This window comes from Entelurus aequoreus, linkage group LG12 (genome assembly GCF_033978785.1).
Source record: "Entelurus aequoreus isolate RoL-2023_Sb linkage group LG12, RoL_Eaeq_v1.1, whole genome shotgun sequence".
Taxonomy (NCBI): Eukaryota; Metazoa; Chordata; class Actinopteri; order Syngnathiformes; family Syngnathidae; genus Entelurus; species Entelurus aequoreus.
Genome location: NC_084742.1, coordinates 51,357,827 through 51,372,641, shown reverse-complemented (window position 1 = coordinate 51,372,641; position 14,815 = coordinate 51,357,827). Strand labels below are relative to the sequence as shown.

The 14,815-nt window shown below is 40.3% G+C and overlaps 1 protein-coding gene across 3 annotated transcripts in view; it reads left to right on the top strand.

Annotated features, from left to right (window-relative positions):
* Positions 1-14,815, top strand: part of afap1 (actin filament associated protein 1) — a 171,209-nt gene that overhangs the window by 13,565 nt on the left and 142,829 nt on the right. The gene's annotated exons all lie outside the window — the stretch shown is intronic.

Genomic DNA, 14,815 nt, shown 5'->3' with positions numbered 1-14,815 from the left:
TTTGCTTCGGAGTGTGCTATAGCTAACTTTAACATGCTTTATTATTAGCCGCGTTCCGTTACTTTTTTTTTTTAGGCCCACGTTAAGATTCATTAGTTCTGCTCTCGTGTCGTTTACTCGCCAGCTGAGTTCAGCTGCCGCGGTACATTGTGTTAGCGAGGTGACGTCATCGGCTTGCAAAAGTATTCTATATTTTTGTCACAAAATTGGAACAACCGGTAAAAAAAAAAAAAAAAGTCGAAACGCGCACGTGCACAAAAGATCAGCCAGCGCGTCACCGGCATGCGCGTGCGACCCCCTAGCTCAGGGGTCAGCAACCCACGGTGCTAGAGCCACATGCGGCTCTCTAGCGCCGCCCTGGTGGCTCCATGTAGTTTTTTTTTAAATGTATGGAAATGAAACAAAAATGGGGTATAAAATAGGGATGTCCGATAATGGCTTTTTTGCCGATATTCCGATATTGTCCAACTCTTAATTACCGATACCGATATAAACCGATACCGATATATACAGTCGTGGAATTAACACATTATTATGCCTAATTTGGACAACCAGGTATGGTGAAGATAAGGTCCTTTTTAAAAAAATTTATAAAATAAGATAAATAAATTAAAAACATTTTCTGGAATAAAAAAGAAAGTAAAACAATATAAAAACAGTTACATAGAAACTAGTAATTAATACAAATGAGTAAAATTAACTGTTAAAGGCCTACTGAAATGAAATGTTCTTATTTAAACGGGGATAGCGGGTCCATTCTATGTGTCATACTTGATCATTTTGCGATATTGCCATATTTTTGCTGAAAGGATTTAGTAGAGAACATCGACGATAAAGTTCGCAACTTTTGGTCGCTGATAAAAAAAGCCTTGCCTGTACCGAAAGTAGCGTGACGTCACAGGTTGTGGAGCGCCTCACATCTGCACATTGTTTACACCAGCAGCGAGAGCGGGTGGGACCTGATATTCAGCTGGGAATGACTAAAACAGTAAATAAACACAAGACATATATATACTCTATTAGCCACAACACAACCAGGCTTATATTTAATATGCCACAAATTAATCCGCATAACAAACACCTCCCCCCTCCCGTCCATATAACCCACCAATACAACTCAAACACCCGCACAACACACTCAATCCCACAGCCCAAAGTACCGTTCACCTCCGTAAAGTTCATACAGCACATATATTTCCCCAAAGTTACGTATGTGACATGCACATAGCGGCACGCACGTACGGGCAAGCGATCAAATGTTTGTAAGCCAAAGCTGCGTACTCACGGTAGCGCGTCTGCTATCCAACTCAAAGTCCTCGTGGTTGTGTTGCTGCAGCCAGCCGCTAATACACCGATCCCACCTACAGCTTTCTTCTTTGCTGTCTTCATTGTTCATTAAACAAATTGCAAAAGATTCACCAACACAGATGTCCAGAATACTGTGGAATTTTGCGATGAAAACAGACGACTTAGTAGCTGGCCACAATAGTGTCCCAATATGTCCGCTACAATCCGTGACGTCACGCGCAAATGTCATCATACCGAGACGTTTTCAGCAGAATATTTCGTGGGAATTTAAAATTGCACTTTATAAATTAACCCGGCCGTATTGGCATGTGTTGCAATGTTAAGATTTCATCATTGATATATAAACTATCAGACTGCGTGGTCGGTGGTAGTGGGTTTCAGTAGGCCTTTAATTACCGATACCGATATCAACCGATACCGATATATACAGTCGTAGAATTAACACATTATTATGCCTAATTTGGACAACCAGGTATGGTGAAGATAAGTTCCTTTTTTTTTTTTAATTTATAAAATAAAATAAAATAAATAAATTAAAAACATTTTCTGGAATAAAAAAGAAAGTAAAACAATATAAAAACAGTTACATAGAAACTAGTAATTAATGAAAATGAGTAAAATTAACTGTTAAAGGTTAGTACTATTAGTGGACCAGCAGCACGCACAATCATGTGTGCTTACGGACTGTATCCCTTGCAGACTGTATTGATATATATTGATATATAATGTAGGAACCAGAATATTAATAACAGAAAGAAACAACCCTTTTGTGTGAATGAGTGTAAATGGGGGAGGGAGGATTTTTGGGTTGGTGCACTAATTGTAAGTGTATCTTGTGTTTTTTATGTTGATTTAATAAAAATAAAAAAATATATATATGATACCGATAAAAAAAAAAAAACAATACCGATAATTTCCGATATTACATTTTAAAGCATTTATCGGCCGATAATATCTCTAGTGAAAAATATGATTTTTGTTGTAATATGGTTTCTATAGGAGGACAAACACGACACAAACCTTCCTAATAGTTAGAAAGCCCACTGTTTAATATGTTTGTGTTTATGCTTCACTGATGAGAGTATTTGGCGAGCGCCGTTTTGTCCTACTAATTTTTTAGCGGCCCTTTAACTCACCGTTGTGTGGACTGTTACTCAAACGTTTGTTTAAATGTACAACTTTCTCCGAAGCTGCCACAGAAAGACATGTTTTATACCACTCCTTCTTTGTCTCATTTTGTCCACCAAATGTTTTATGCTGTGCGTGAATACACAAAGGTGAGCTTTGTTGATGTTATTGACTTGTTGGAGTGCTAATCAGGCATATTTGGTCACTGCATGACTGCAAGCTAATCGATGCTAACATGCAATTTAGGCTAGCTGTATGTAGGTCAAAATATCTAATATAGACACTTACATCATATGTTGTCTTCATTATAACACTTATATAAGACTTTTAAAGTCATTTTGATAGTAGGCTAATATAGCTAATATAGACACTAACATCATGAGTTGTCTTCATTATAACACTTACATAAGACTTTTGATTTTTTGCGGCTCCAGACCGATTACTTTTTTGTATTTGTGGTCCAATATGGCTCTTTCAACATTTTGGGTTGCCGACCCCTGCCCTAGCCTTAGGACGGTGGTCGGCAACCCGCGGCTCTAGAGCCACATGCAGCTCTTTAGCGCCGCCCTAGTGGCTCCCTGGACCATAGGTGCCGATCTACATCTCTGCCTGTGGGTGTATTAGTGTTGTACCGATACCAATATTTTGGTAGCGTTACCGGTACCAAAAGTATTTTGGTACTTTTTTAAATAAAGGAGACCACAAAAAATGTAATTATTGGCTTTATTTTAACAAAAAAATCTTAGGGTACATTAAACATATGTTTCTTATTGCAATTTTGTCCTTAAATAAAATAGTGAACATACAAGACAACTTGTATTTTAGTAGAGATGTCCGATAATGGCTTTTTTGCCGATATCCGATATTCCAATATTGTCCAACTCTTAATTACCGATTCCGATATCAACCGCTACCGATATATACAGTCGTGGAATCAACACTTTATTATGCCTAATTTTGTTGTGATGCCCCGCTGGATGCATTAAACAATGTAACTTTACCATGAATTGATTAACAAGGACTCCGACTTAAACAAGTTGAAAAACTTATTCAGGTGTTACCATTTAGTGGTCAATTGTACGGAATATGTACTGTACTGTGCAATCTACTAATACAAGTTTCAATCAATCAATCAATCAATCAAAAACAAGGTTTTCCAAAATAAGAGAACAACTTCAACTCCAGTTATGGAAAAAAATGCCAACATGGCACTGCCATATTTATTATTGAAGTCACAAAGTGCATTATTTTTTTTTAACATGCCTCAAAACAGCAGCTTGGAATTTGGGACCTGCTCTCCCAGAGATAATCATAATACCCACTACAACTATGGGAAATACTATACTGGGGTGTGTATTGTAGCGTCCCGGAAGAGTTAGTGCTGCAAGGGGTTCTGGGTATTTGTTCTGTTGTGTTCATGTTGTGTTGCGGTGCGGATGTTCTCCCGCAATGTGTTTGTCATTCTTGTTTGGTGTGGGTTCACAGTGTGGCGCATATTTGTAACAGTGTTAAAGTTGTTTATACGGCCACCCTCAGTGTGACCTGTATGGCTGTTGACCAAGTATGCCTTGCATTCACTTGTGTGTGTGAAAAGCCGCAGATATTATGTGATTGGGCCCGTCACACAAAGGCAGTGCCTTTAAGGTTTATTGGCGCTCTGTACTTCTCCCTACGTCCGTGTACCACTCCGTACAGTGCCGTTTTAAAAAGTCATACATTTTACTTTTTGAAACCGATACCGATAATTTCCGATATTGCATTTTAAAGCATTTATCGGCTGATAATATAGGCAGTCCGATATTATCGGACATCTCTAATTAAAACCATTAATAAATCAGAGGCTACTCAGAAGGTGAGATAACTCCTGGAAATGACTGGCTTTTAATGGCCAGAGGTATAGATGTGTGTGTCCAAATTAAAGGAAACAGCAGGTTGTCTTCTTTTAATAGATTCATTACAATCTTTGGCAAGCAAGGTAATGTTTGCTGTGGTCTGGAACAACAAGGCACACAAACAACTATCAGAAGTGCAGCCAATATTGCATAAAGATAATGTGTCATGAGACATGCAGAACTAAATTATATACAAAGAGGATACAAGTAAAGGAAATTGAATGAGCTCAATTATACCTACGAATGAGGCATAATGATGCAATATCAATCAATCAATGTTTATTTATACAGCCCTAAATCACAAGTGTCTCAAAGTGCTGTACAAGCCACAACGACATCCTCGGTTCAGAGCCCGCATACGGGCAATATGTACATACAGCTAGCCTAAATAGCATGTTAGTATTGATTAGCTTGCAGTCATGCTCTGACAAAATATGCCTGATTAGGACTAAACTCACAAGTCAATAACATCAACAAAGCTCACCTTTGTGCATTCACGCACAGCATAAAACTTTTGGTGGACAAAATGAGACAAAGGAGTGGAAGATTTTACATGTAAACAAACTGTTGCGTTTGTTTGTATTTTCTTGTATTCTGTATTTTCCTTTTTTAAAAATGCTCCAGGGAGCCACTAGGGCGGCAGCTAGGGTTGCGGACCCCCGTGTTAATCTGTTACAGTGTCAAACTGTGGCTGCCGTTATTAGTTTTTGTATTGGGATAATCTGTTTTTGTGTCGAAATGTGGTTGTCACTGCCCTGACTTGCCAAAATTGCCATCCATCTTCATACTGCTTCCTCTGCAGAGCGACAAGGAACAGGTTCATTACAGAAATTAGACTTACTACAAGGTTTCTAATGTAAGGAATAATTTTGGTTGTGCTTACCGACCTCGAAACTATTTTATTTTGTACATGATGAAATGATAAGTGGGACCAGTAGATGGCAGTCATACATAATTGATGCGTGTAGACTGCAATATGATGGCAGTCACACACAAAAAAATATGTTTAGACTGCCATATGACTCAAGTAAACAACACCAACATTTTATGTGTTCCATTGAAAATATAGAACATTACACACGGCGCTCAAAAATCCATCAAAATGTTTTAGTACGACTTTGGTAAGCTATGAAGCCGCACCGCTTGATGGATTGTACTGTGCTTCAACATACCAGTATTATTATGGTGTGTGTGTAAGGTAAGACACATTATCTGGCGTTTTGTTTCGCAATATTATGCAAAAGCACTTTTTCTTACCTTCTGGTACCTGCTGATCTGTATTTGGGATCTGCATAAGTCCTGAAAATTTGCGCACGTCCACCTTTGTAGACCGACGCCGTAGTCGATAAGCTTCTTCTTTTTCTCTATCTTCTTGTTATGGGACATTCATCCTGCGCTGTTGCCATTTCTAATATAAAGTAGTGTAAAGTTCTTACTTATATCTGTCAGTAAACTCGCCATGAAAACGCTAAAACATACCGGTGTAGTGAGTTTACATTATTCACTCAAGAACCTTTAGTTATTAGAGAGTTACGGTCGGACGGTTTTTCACAGGACACATTTCTGGCGTTGTTGTTGCACTAGTGAGCCACGGATGAGGAGATGCTGCTCCGTTATTGATTGAAGTAAAGTCTGAATGTCATTAAAACAGTTAGCTCCATCTTTTGACACTTCTTCCACTCCCGTCCTTGCACGCTACACCGCTACAACAAAGATGACGGAGAAAAGACACTGCTGAAGGTGAGCCACGTAAATAAGACCGCCCACAAAACGGCGCATCCTGAAGCGACTGTCAGAAAGCGGCTTGAAGATGATCTGTAAAACATCACCCATGCAACATTTTGACCAAAAAAACACCATTACATGTTATGTAGACCACAAGAAAGTGTTTTACATTTAGAAAAATATAATAGTAATATGACTCCTTTAAAGGCCTACTGAAACCCACTACTACCGACCACGCAGTCTGATAGTTTATATATCAATGATGAAATCTTAACATTGCAACACATGCCAATACGGCCGGGTTAACTTATAAAGTGCAATTTTTAATTTCCTGCGAAACTTCCGGTTGAAAACGTCTAGGTATGATGACGTTTGCACGTGACGTCAATGGTTGAAGCGGAAGTATTCGGACACATTGTATCCAAATACAAACAGCTTTGTTTTCATCGCAAAATTCCACAGTATTCTGGACATCTGTGTTGGTGAATCTTTTGCAATTTGTTAAATGAACAATGGAGACAGCAAAAAAGAAAGCTGTAGGTGGGATCGGTGTATTAGCGGCTGGCTGCAGCAACACAACCAGGAGGACTTTGAGTTGGATAGCAGACACGCTATCCGATGCTAGCCGCCGACCGCATCGATGATCAGGTGAAGTCCTTCGTCGCGCCGTCGATCGCTGGAACGCAGGTGAGCACGGGTGTTGATGAGCAGATGAGGGCTGGCGTAGGTGGAGCGCTAATGTTTTTATCATAGCTCTGACGAGGTCCCGTAGCTAAATTAGCTTCAATGGCATCATTAGCAACAGCATTGCTAGGCTTCGACAGGCGGCACAGCATTAACCGTGTAGTTACAGGTCCAGTGTTTGGTTCGGTGTCTCCTGATAGTAGTATTGTTGATCTTCTGTCTATCCTTCCAGTCAGGGGCTTATTTCTTTTGTTTCTATCTGCATTTAAGCACGATGCTATCATGTTAGCTCCGTAGCTAAAGTGCTTCACCGATGTATTGTCGTGGAGATAAAAGTCACTGTGAATGTCCATTTTGCGTTCTCGACTCTCATTTTCAAGAGGATATAGTATCCGAGGTGGTTTAAAATACAAATCCGTGATCCACAATAGAAAAAGGAGAGAGTGTGGAATCCAATGAGCCTTTGTACCTAAGTTACGGTCAGAGCGAAAAAAGATACGTCCTGCACTGCGCTCTAGTCCTTCACTCTCACGTTCCTCATCCACAAATCTTTCATCATCGCTCAAATTAATGGGGTAACCGTCGCTTTCTCGGTCCGAATCGCTCTCGCTGCTGGTGTAAACAATGGGGAAATGTGAGGAGCCCTTCAACCTCTGACGTCACGCTACTTCCGGTACAGGCAAGGCTTTTTTTTATCAGCGACCAAAAGTTGCGAACTTTATCGTCGATGTTCTCTACTAAATCCTTTCAGCAAAAATATGGCAATATCGCGAAATGATCAAGTATGACACATAGAATGGATCTGGTATTCCCGTTTAAATAAAACAATTTCATTTCAGTAGGCATTTAATGCGCCCTATAACCCAGTGCGCCTTTTGTATGAAAACAGACCTGACTATAACCCAGGGGTGGGCAATTAATTTTTACCGGGGGCCGCATGAGCAACCCGAGCACTGCTGGAGGGCCACATCGACAATATTTCAATTAAATTTTGCTCAATATTATTTTTGATATATACCGTAAGATAAATAATAATAATAATTTATAATAATAGTAATACTTCAACATAGTGTATGTAACAGCATTCCATGACTAATATAAATAAATTAACATTAATAATAAATGACAGTAAAATAAGCACACGTATGACTGAGGAGTCATAGTGTAACTTTGTGTGATGTTTGAGTTGTCCGACTTTTTGTGTGGCCATAAACGCAGCAGTGGTTTAGTGCTATGCGTGTTGGTGACAGATGACAAGTTGGTTTTGGCCTGGTTTGTACGGCAGAAAATGACTAGTTTTTCGAGATAGAAGTGTTTTACTTATGTTTTTGGTGTGGTTATGGCCGAGTATAAACAGTTTTGCTCAATAAAGTGATCGATATAATTCCTGGCTTCGAAGCATCTCGATAGACGTTACAATAATTGAACGGTGTTCAATTGAACGGTGTTGACGAACACCGTTAGGGCCGCTTGATGTCACTGTCACTCAAAGTTGCATTGCAAAATTACATAGAATAAATATGTTTATTTTGTTTAGAATTCAGATGGGATTTGATTTGGTGCGCAGCATATATTTGCTGCGCGCAGCAGACGCTTGAGCAGTGCGCAATTGCGCAGGCACGCACCTTAGAGGGAACGTTGCATGGCAGTCCATGTCTTGTTGGAAACACGCCATTCTTCATCAACTTTTCTCTTTTTAGCGTCTCGGGTGTAAACCGTGCATCACTTGTCGCTGCATGTGCACCTTCACTCGCAGGTTACACACTGACACACGCCCATAAATAATAATTTTCAAAATAAAAGCAGCACAGTTGTATTGCGCGCACGACATAGATGTTTTTTCAACTTTATTTTGTAATTAATGATTGCAGCTGTTCACATTCACTCACAATCACGCACACGCATACGTCCACACGGAAGTAATACAAATAACGATTTTCAAAACAAAAGCAGCACCGTTGTATTGCACACTCGACATAGATACTTTTTAAAATGTATTTTGTAATTTATAATTGGCCTCACGCGGGCCGGACAGGGACGCACAAAGGGCCGGATGCGGCCCGCGGGCCGCAGAATGCCCAGGTCTGCTATAACCGCTCATCGACAGTGCACCTTATAATCCGGTGCGCACTATGGTCCGGAAAATACGGTACTAAAAAACTCTACTGACAGACACTTTGGTTTCTATTTGTTTGTGGATTTTATTCCTGAAATAATCATTGAACTTGTCTTATGTGTTGGTACACATTATTTTACAGTACCTCAAATTCAAACTGCACTTCAAGGTATTTTCATTCAATATAAGATACAGAATTTGAGTTTTAAAAACTCTACAATGTGGGTCACTGCTTGTTTACCAAGGCACTGGTGAGAAGCACTGACTTATACAAGTAATCAAAGAATACAAATAATAATTAAGATTAGAGATGTATGATAATGGCTTTTTTGCCGATATCCGATATTCCGATATTGTCTTAATTACTGATTCCGATATCAACCGATATATGCAGTTGTGGAATTAACACATTATTATGCCTAATTTTGTTGTGATGCCCCGCTGGATGCATTAAACAATGTAACAAGGTTTTCCAAAATAAATCAACTCAAGTTATGGAAAAAAATGCCAACATGGCACTGCCATATTTATTATTGAAGTCACAAAGTACATGATTTTTTTTAACATGCCTCAAAACAGCAGCTTGGAATTCGGGACATGCTCTCCCTGAGAGAGCATGAGGAGGTTGAGGTGGGCGGGGTTTGGGCGGGCGGGTTGAGGTGGTTGGGGGGGGGGGGGGTAGCGGGGGGTGTATATTGTAGCGTCCTGGAAGAGTGAGTGCTGCGAGGGGTTCTGGGTATTTGTTCTGTTGTGTTTTATGTTGTTTTCTCCTGAAATATGTTTGTCATTCTTGTTTGGTGTGGGTTCACAGTGTGGCGCATATTTGTAACAGTGTTTAAGTTGTTTGTACGGCCACCCTCAGTGTGACCTGTATGGCCGTTGACCAAATATGCATGGCATTCACTTGTGTGTGTGAAAAGCCGTAGATATTATGTGATTCGGCCGGCACGCAAAGGCAGTGCCTTTAAGGTTTATTGGCGCTCTGTACTTCTCCCTACGCCCGAGTACCACTCCGTACAGCGGCGTTTTAAAAAAGTCATAAATTGTACTTTTTGAAACCGATACCGATAATTTCCGATATCACATTTTAAAGCATTTTATCGGACATGTCTAATTAAAATTGTTGTTTAGTAAATGATAACTTGAAATAAAAGTCTTATAGTATTCACTACACCACTGATGCTTTGTTTACTGCAGAATGTTTGTGATGACAAGCAAAAAAAACAAAATAACTTTGAGAAGAAAAAAAGTTGTTCTCTTTACCCCCCAAAAACTACCTAAACTGTGGCCTTAAAACCAGGTACGGGTCGTAGTGTGGGTTACCTGTACCAATACACCTCGAGTAAGCACAATTATATTCATGAACAAAATGACAGTTGTCAGGTGTCAGCACATATTACCTCGATCAAACATGGTGGAAATGTCTGTTACGAGATACTGCAGTAGTAAACAGTAAGGGGTGCTCCGTTTTCCGTCATACCACAGGGGGATGAATCGACGAAGGCTTGGGGGTTGGGGGAATGTGAGTGTGCAGCATGTGTGTCTGTGTAAGCCTGCAGAGTGGCTCTGTTCTGCAGAGTGGCTCTGTTCTGCGAGCTTGGTGCTCTCGCAAACGCAGTAACACAGCCAGGCAGTCCAACAAAAGTCACCAAACAACAGGTGTATGTCCGTGAGAGAAACGGAAGGAGTTTGTTGCATCTTTGCTGCACTGTCATTTTAGGGAAATCTCAAAAGTGTTGTCCTGTTTGGGATTTAGTCCAAAATCACAAAAGTCTTAGTGCCCACAGCTCTTCCGACTTCCTCCAATCTTCTGTGGCAGCTTGGGGGTACCTTGAACGGCTGCCGGTGTCTTCCAATTTGTCAATACACAATGGAAACGCTCACTCCCATCAGCATATGTCCTGTTATCATGATTCGATAAGGTCAGTGGTCTGTGGTTCTTCTGCCTCCTTGTTGTGGCTCCCTCAGATTTTCTTAATGCCTGAGAAAGTTAGCATTTTCTCTAGTATTTATTCGTGAACATAATTGATTTTCCTGTATACCGTATTTTTCGGACTATAAGTCGCAGTTTTTTTCAAAGTTTGGCCGGGGTTGCGACTTATACTCAGGAGCGACTTATGTGTGAAATTATTAACACATTACCGTAAAATATAAAATAATATTATTTAGCTCCAGTGTTTCCCATAAACTGCCAAGATACCTGTGGCGGTGGGGGCGTGGCTTTGGGCGTGGTCACCATGACATCTTCGAGTAATTTGCATAATTTACTACAATGATATGATTTTCTCTAAAAAGGCTAAAAAAATGTATACTTACTAATTAATAATAACAGTTTTGTTTTGAACATCCATCCATCCATCCATCCATCCATCCATCCATTTTACATTATGAATACACAAAAGATAACTACTACAGTATCAAATTAGTATTAGTATCTGAAGCCCCGTCTCCACGTGTGTTAATTGACAACAGGGTTATAACCTGGACACGTTAGCTCGTCGGTATGGTAACAGGTGACTGTTACTGCGTGCATTCTTTCGTATCTCAAGTTATCATTACATACAGGTATATGTATTGTTGCATTTGAACAACTGTTCAAATGCAACAATACATTTGTATTCTATTCTATTGGTATTTGTATTGCTCCATTTGGTATTTGTATTGCTCCATTTGTAGTGTAATAATGCTCATTGTCATTTCTGTATTGTTTTTTATTTTCGCTAACTGCTTATTTGCTATTAATTTTACCATCATATTTGTACATGTCGTATTTGCTAATTTTGCTCTATTGTTGTTGTTGTTGTGTTTGCTGTTGTTGTTTTTGTCCCTCTGTCTAATCCCCCTCTTGTCCCCACAATTTCCCCCTCTGTCTTCTTTTCTCTCTCTTTCTATCCCCTCCTGCTCCGGCCCGGCTGCACCAAATGATAATATAAATACATTTAATAAAGTCAAATACAAATAAGGCAACAAGAGAAGTATCCTAGACTTCTCTTTTGTAAAGTAAATCTGAACAGCCGATATGGGCATCTACATCTACTATATGATTTGCCTGAGAAGCTGGACAGGACAAAAAAAAAAAAGCCGAAAAATCCATTTGTGGCGGACGTAATTCTTTCGTGGCGGGCCACCACAAATAAATGAATATGTGGGAAACAGTGAGCTCATTCACGTAAGAGACTAGACGTATAAGATTTCATGGGATTTAGCGATTAGGAGTGACAGATTGTTTGGTAAACGTATAGCATGTTCTATATGTTATAGTTATTTGAATGACTCTTACCATAATATATTACTTTAACATACCAGGCACGTTCTCAGTTGGTTATTTATACGTCATATAACGTACACTTATTCAGCCTGTTGTTCACTATTCTTTATTTATTTTAAATTGCCTTTCAAATGTCTATTCTTGGTGTTGGGTTTTATCAAATACATTTCCCCAAAAAATGCGACTTATACTCCAGTGCGACTTATATATTTTTTCCTTCTTTATTATGCATTTTCGGCCGGTGCGACTTATACTCGGAAAAATACGGTAATAATAAAATTTAAAAAAAGATGAACACTTTCAAAAGTTTATAAGCTGTGTTACATTTTGCGGCTCTGTGCTATTTTTCTTTAGGTTAAATAGGCGGCGAAATATCTAATTTACAAGTGAAGGTTGCATACATTTTTACTTGAAGACAAATTTGTTATGATCCGCCGCCCGGATCATAGTCTGTTTACGTTTTTGACTCACTTGTGTGTTCAGCACCTTTTGAGTTTGTGTGTTTCAGATGCCATGACGGCAGATTACACTCACCTGCCTCTGGTTAGTGTTCGGGACGCTCACCTGTTTCCCGGTCACTAATCAGAGAGCTATTTAGTCTCTGCCCTGGCCTCACTCGGTCTGGTGGTTTTGTTTGCTCCCATGCAACAAGTTACGCTCTCTTTTACGCTCCTAGTCTGTATTGGTACCAGCATCTTTTGGCTACCCTTTTTGTTTTCCGTGCCGTGGGCACAGCGCAGCATATTTTGTCTGCCACTAGAATATATAATTTCTTCTCACCTGCAAGCCGCTTCCTGACATCCCTCTGCGTCTTGAAAAGACGACCTCCGGCATCACAATGCCTTGCCAGCGTAACAAAATTAAAGTTATATAACATATTGTAGCCCCAGAAGAAATCACAAAAAGTCAGACGCTATTTTTAACTTGTACTACTAATCTTATGATAACAAACAACGACACTTTTGTCTCTGTGAGTCCACGCTTCTCCGGACACACAACATTACTTCCTCATTCTCCGCCAATCACCTTTCAGGCACGGACGGTGTGTGCGCAAACATGGGTAAAACTGACATCCAATCCAAATCACTTGAACATAAACCATTAACGTTTTAATGTTAAAGTCCCAACGATCGTCACACACACACTAGGTGTGGTGAAATGTGTCCTCTGCATTCGACCCATCCCCATGTTCACCCCCTGGGAGGTGAGGGGAGCAGTGAGCAGCAGCGTGCGCCGCGCTCGGAAATCATTTTGGTGATTCAACCCCCAATTCCAACCCTTGGGAGGCAATGGGTCCCATTTTTATAGTCTTTGGTATGATTCAGCCGGGGTTCGAACTCACGACCGTCCCGGTTTAGGGCGGACACTCTAACTACAAGACCACTGAGCTGGTCGTTACAGTATGAATTGATGAATAAAGCCTATTATTTGCACACTATTGACAAATGATGTACCGAAAACTTGACCACCGAAAATACATTTTGATCACCGTTTTCGTACTTACACATCGAAGACATGCTGCCTGCGCTCCAGACAGTCCTGTGCGTATTAGGGATGTCCCGATCCAGGTTTTTGCACTTCCGATCCGATACCGATGTTGTTTTTGCACTTCCGATCCGATACCGATCCTGGCCGATACTGGCCTTATCCGAGCTTGTATTAAAGTTTAAAGTTATTTAGCCTACTTAGTTGTCAGATTCATGTTGAAAAGGGTTTTAGTACTCTTGATTACAACTAACCAGCTGAATTAGGTGAGTTTGAATAATACACAATGGAGATGTTGACGTGCGGAGTTTCAAGCACGCTTCATTTTCTAGCAGGGGACTTTTCAAATGATGCTACATATTAGCAGTAATGCTACTTTTTATAGCAACGCTTTTGGCCCACACTTGACAAATTACGGTTGTCTGTTTGACATATTCCCACTTGAAGCCAAACCACCGCCAGACGATGGACCCCCTGCTGTTTTTGGGGGAATTAATTCATTCTTCCTTCATTATCACCGCTCGCACGGCTGCGCTAGCATCACAGCTAACGTTAGCCATGCTGCTACCTCTCTGCTCGGGGAGGGCGTATACGTATGTGACGTATGACGTGACAGTATGTGACGTATGTAGAAGGTGCGCTTGTCTGTCTGTGAGAAGGAGACACAGGAAAGAGCGAGGAGAGCCTGTAGTGTAATGCCCGCAGCTAAAAGCAACTGCGTGAGAACGTATACTCGAATATTACGATATAGTCATTTTCTATATCGCACAGAGACAGCTGCCGTTTTTACCGGTAACTTTTAATTCACATGGCCGTCTTAACGGTTAGGACACAGACCTGTGTATGTGTTGAAGGTGTGCTGGAAAATGCGGAACGGAAATTAGGGAGCACCAGAAAAGTGGAATGTATTATTTAAATCGGTGCGTTGGAAAACCAGGCCTGGTATTTTTTTTAAAACTGGATCTGGATCGGCATTTTCCCATGCCTTGCTGATACGCAATTTTTGGAAATATCGGCGGCCGATCCGATCCAAATATCGGATCGGGACATCCCTAGTGCGTATTGCTAACGTCATCACAATAGGGCTGGGCGATATGGCCTTTTATTAATATCTCGATATTTTTAGGCCATGTCACGATACACGATATATATCTCGATATTATGCCTTAGCTTTGAATTGATTGATTGATTGATTGATTGAGACTTTTA